The sequence below is a fragment of the Sorex araneus genome, chromosome 3 (genome assembly GCF_027595985.1).
Source record: "Sorex araneus isolate mSorAra2 chromosome 3, mSorAra2.pri, whole genome shotgun sequence".
NCBI classification, from domain to species: Eukaryota; Metazoa; Chordata; class Mammalia; order Eulipotyphla; family Soricidae; genus Sorex; species Sorex araneus.
The window spans coordinates 70,144,377-70,150,376 of NC_073304.1; positions in this window are offsets into that span (position 1 = coordinate 70,144,377).

A 6,000-nucleotide genomic window follows, 5' to 3' on the forward strand; every position below is an offset into this window, starting at 1 on the left:
GGAGCAATAGCACAATGGTAGGGAGTTTGCCTTGCACGCAGCCAACCCAGGTTCGATTCCTCCGCCCTTCTCGGAGAGCCTGGCAAGCTATCAACAGTATCTCGCCCAAAGGGCAGAGCCTGGCAAGCTACCTGTGACATATTCAATATGCCAAAAACAGTAACAACAAGTCTCAAGATGGAGATGTTACTGGTGCTTGAGCAAATCGATGAGCAATGGGATGACAGTGACAGTGACAGTGGTAGAATCTAAATGTTCCTCAAGTGAATTCTATTTAAAAAAAAATTAAGAAAAAAATGAAATGATTGACACCAAGATGCTATCACAGAACTGTGGAGAACTTATACCTCATTCTCTTTTAAGTATTTTTCAAGAGCTCTGTCTATAGGTGATTACGTTTCCACTTAAAGTGTAGGAGCAAGAATATTTAGTTAACCAAAACAGTTCTCATATTAGCTTTATATTATAAATTATAGATCATACCTATTATACTTGTAATATCACCTTTCAATTTGCATAAATATTTACAGAATTCAACTACTTTTATTTCTATAGTTATATTAAAAAATGTATCATCTTCTTTCCTGGAAGGTAATACATAATATATTATGCATATAAAAATGTCATTGACTTTCTGTATTTTTTCCTAATGTTCTATGTCTAATTCATTAAGAACATATTTTGATAGAGTTTTCTTTTAAGTTCTGCTTTGATTTATGGCCTTAAGCCAGTTTTAGCTGTAACAATGTGGTTGTTTTCATCCCAGACAATTCCAATTATTTTCTAGTAAAATTTCAAGGTAAAATTATGTTAAAGCTTTTTTACTCTAGTACAATAAAAAGCCAGAAATGGAAACCAAACATGTTTCCCAATGTTTCTTTTAGTTTCACTGAAAGTTTTTTGTCTATTATTATATTAGTATGGTTTCTAAAATAATTAATGGTGTCTCCCATTTTGTTTTTTTCTTCTGTAGATGTGAAGAAAATATGGAAATTTTCTGTATGTATTCTTCTTACGCAACCAGTAGGATGTATGTATGTGTGTGTTGAAATGTTTGAATATGGGCATGTTATGAAATTGATTCGTGTGATTGTGGGGCTGGCTAGTTTAACATTTTCAGAATAAGCCCTCATTCAAAAATTTTGGTAAGAAAATAGTATCATTTTATATACTTTGTGTCACTGTGTTATTAAAATATGCTTATATGAAATATTTGGGGAGATATTCCTTAGAAACATATGGCTATAGATTATAAAATATCTCTTAAGAAATTATACCTTATGTTAAGCTATTAAAATAAAAAATTACTAATAACACTTCCCAATCCAAAAACCTGACAAAACTCCTGTAGGAGTTAATGAACTCAACATTTATTATAAAGTGTACTCAAAATCTAACTTAGATTTGCAAAAATTCTATCTTCTTGACATTGCTAGCCATTATTCTACCTTTATCTTTCTTTATCTTAACTTTTATTTATATTGTTTATAAGAAAACTTCAGTGGTTATACATCAAATATCAACCTGAAATAGCTTACTTTTACAAAACATGTATTTCAATAAGTTAAAAATCGAAGTTCATATTTCAACTATTTTTTAAACTTGATAAGCATACTTTTAGTGAACTTTATATATTCTATCTTAGAAATGCCATTTCATTTTTATGAATACTGTTGTATCGCTTTTATGACTCTGCTTATAAAAAAGCGTGGTCATATAAAATTAATGGTTTTAAGAGTAATTTCTGAGTCACTTTATAGTTTTATTAATTAGAGCCCATTTCTCATGTGTAAATGATCTTTCTTAACTTTTATATTTCTCCAGTGGAGATTAGAATAAAATAGTTCTCTTCGTTATGTTTTTCATTCCATGCATTAAATTTTTTTCCTTATGGCCTTCATAGTTTTCTTTGAAAGAATCAGCTGGCTATAGATTTTAAGAAATTAATTCTGTATTTCCATCCCCTTTTCTTTGGCTATTGAGATAACAATAAAGCTGAATACTGTATCTCACACTTCAGCGTTATTATTGTACAAACAGATGTGCTTGGCAGAGTCACACACTTGGTTGCAGTGCACAAGAGATTACACACTTGGCACTGAGCATCCCAAACAACATTGCCTCTGAAATCTCATTCAGATTTCAGGATAATCAAGTTTCTTCCAGAGTATGTCAATAACACAACTTGAGGTCTCACTCAGCTATACTCTGGCCCCCAAAAGTTAATACTTGTTTTATTTGTTGCTTTATTTGTTTGGGGGCCACACCTGGTGGTGCTCAGGGTTTACTTCTGGCTCTGCACTCAGAGATCACTCCTGGTATGGCTCAGGGGATGGGACGGGATATCAGGGATCAAACCCCAGCTGACTTCATAGAAGACAAGCTCCCTACCCTCTGTACTATCACTCTGGGTCCCAAGAAGTTAGTTCTTAATTTTCTGTTGCCTAATACAAGGAGAGATGACACACAACAATTTTGAAGTCCACTGAAAATTACTTTTGTCCCTCTAGTTTTCATTAAAGAAATTCAAATCACAGACTATATTTAAACAGTAAGTTTTAAAGTTAAAATTAAACTGTTATGGATTTTCCTGTCATGAAGCCATATTCTATGCTGTGTATAAGAAAACCATGGATTATAAGAGGTCCTTTATTGAAACTAATGCTTTCTCGATGTAATTTAAATATTTTCATAAGCATTTCATCATTAATCTTCTCAGTGTCCCCTAAGGAAATTGTGTATGCATGATTTCCATTGTGAGGATTACAAACTAACCAGAGGAAACTCGGTATCATGGGATTCATTTTGTTTCCCATGCCACAGCTATGACACACATAGATTTTAAATTTATAATAGGCACAAGAATTAGTTGACTCTTTTATTATAGTCCCTAAAGTCCAAAATAAATTCAGTCTCCCATGACAAAATTAAAAAAAAAATTCTCATAGTCAGAATGTTAGGCTTTGAGACATAGCTTTCCCATTTGGGCAAATTATTTAACCTCTGCAAGTTTACATCTGTGAAACACCTGTTCTTTCCACAACACTGTTGTTTGGAGACACAAATGAATGAAGTATGTAAATGTGTTTTGTAAATTGCAGTTCCTATATAAATATTAGTTGTTATACTTATTTCTCTACTTGACACTTTGCTTTGAAGCTAAGTTTGATTTGTGTATATGTTGGCATCCTTCTAGATAGTCCAAGTATATTAGAAATGTTTAGCAATTATTTACTTAAACAGATTAATATTGAAAAGTATATGCACTGTGTATAAGGTCCCTTTCTAAATTCTGGCATTGAGGGTCTACTTTTGAAAGCTATGAAGCAGTCCTGAAATCACTGAGCGGTGGAAAAATGTAAAAGTACAAACATGTGACTAGGAGAAACCATGTAGGCAAGAAATACAGGTGGTGCAAATTTTCTATCATGGATTGGGCTTAGAATGTCTAAAATACACATAGAGGACCATGGCACTGCTGCAATTTAAATAGGGAGAGGATAGGAGGACATGATACCGAGGTTCTAATAGTAGGGTAGTTCATAAAAGATTGTCTATGTTCTTGCAAATACTAGTTATACTCTGAAGAATCTGGCATCATCACAGTGAGAGTCATGTCACAGTTTTGTCTATGAGGATAAACTGTAGCAAAAATAAAGCCAAAGCTAAAAGACTGATTGAGGGGTCAGTGTAGTAGTATGGTCCATCCATTGGCCAGCCCTAACCACAAGTGTGTGTGTGGTTGAGGGTAGGTAAGATAGAGAAGAGACTAGTATGACAATATTTACTGGGATGATCATGCCCAAAAGGAGAGAGACAGAGACAGACAGACAGAGACAGAGATAGAGAAAGAGACAGGGAGAGATAGATAATTAAAAAGTCTGCCAGAAAGGCAGTCAGGGGTTGGGGCAGGGTATTATGGGATGGAACCTGGAGACACTGGTGCTGGGAAATGTACACTGGAGGAGGGATGGGTATTAGAATACTGTATGACTGAAATCCAATCATTAACAGCTTTGTAAGGGTATATCTCACAAAAAAGTTTCAAAAAATATAATAGTATGAAAGTATGACAGTGAACATAATAAAACTTACTAACAAAGTGGGTGATGATCAGAGGAAGATTCCACATTTATATTTTGTGCTTATAAATTCTGATATTAGAATGTAGTAATCCTATATACAAATTTCAGAAAAACTGATACCCAGGTAAGAATGAGCCCTCCCATTCACAAACATAAAGTATCTTTTCCATTCATTATATCTACTTTTACTTTCCTAGATTAGCTTTGTAACTTCCAGGAGAGTACTCCAGAAGACATAATTCTGTATTTTTCTACAGTTAATAATTTGTGTTGCATTCAAAAATTAATCTTATTGTTTTAATCCAAAGACCTCTGGAACCCAGCCACAACCATGCTCAAGGCCCTTCTCCACAGGTTTGGATGAGCCTCACACATGAAGGTACCGGTAGAGGAATCCAGGTGTGCGGGAGCTAGGGCTGAGATCTCCAAGCCTGCTCAGATCGGGACTTGGCCTCCTTCACCTAGATCCCCCATTTTCCAGTAGCTTGGCAGCCACACCCACAAACTGCCCCTGGTGCTGTGTAATCACATCAACGGCCAAGATCCAGAGACTGTAAAACAAAGCTCCCAGAAGAGCTAGGCCTCTTATAGCCTAGTTCTCTCTCTCAGAGAACCTGGCAAGAACCTGGCACAGTTTATCCTCATAGAAAAACCAGAGCATCCTGTCCACGTGGCAAGCTCTCCGTGGCATATTCGATATGCCAAATATAGTAACAATGATGGTCTCATTCCCCTTACCCTGAAAAAGCCTCCAATGCAGCACCTCTGGCAAAAAGAGTAAAGAGAGTCGGCTAAAAATCTCAGGGCTAGGACAAATAGAGAAGTTACTGGAGCCCACTTGAGCAAATAGATGATCAAGGTTATGACAGTGATACAGTGATTTTAATCTAAAATTATATATAATACGCACAAAATTTTATATGCATAACCAAAGTTTCAAATTCTTCCTCTTGACAATGCCAAAGCTACAGACTTTGATCTAGGTGGAAAACCTCAGGTTGAGGAAGTTAGGAAGAAAATCTATAAAACCAACTCTGTAGAGGCAAACAGGAATCTCCTCACTATAAGGGGTGATGCATGCATCTCCAACTAGTCATGTAATCTGAACTCTCTGCACCTCCAAAGAAGCCCAGGTTTTCTTTTGAACATGTTAGTCTCTCTTTCTCCTTCTACATAATCTCTAAATAACATGATTTAACTTCATTATTTGTCTTCTCCTGATTTTTTTTTCCTGTGAGAGAAAGGCGTCAGACCCAAAAAGCCTGAGTAACATTAAGACTGACTTTTCCTTTCTTTTTTTTCCATTTGCACGGTCCAATAACATTTTAAATCTGACTAATTTAAAGTTCCACAAACAAACTTAAAGAACAGCCCTATTTTGTTTGAATTCTCTTTTCTGTATACTCGGTGATCGAAAAGACCACAATATCCAACATACACTAACCTCAGAGAAGGATAAGTAAAAGCACACACCTTGGAACATGGTACTCTTTGTTCCTGAATGCAGGGGTCCCACAGAAAAATGACGGGATGCAGCACAATATATGGACACCTGTTACAGACGAAGTGAGCAAAAACACACTAGCATTTTCTGTTTGTGTAATGAGAAAACGTATATAGGTGAGAGGGCCTTTATACTTGTTTATAAGTCAGGCAAGTTGTCTATAATGCATTCTTCAAATAATGTGGAATTCCTCTCTCCAGCCTGGGTCGACAATTCCCCTAGAAATTGGGTGGCAGGGTCCATCTCTCAAACTGTGCAGAGCAAGTGAACGTCAGGTACAGCTTCATGGCTGGTACATTAAGTCAGTAAGACATTATGTGTACACTGGAAGGTCTTATCTATCACTATTATCAGTCCTAGAGTTCCCCAGTCACTTCCAAGATGACCTAGGTGAATAAAGAGGGAAAATAT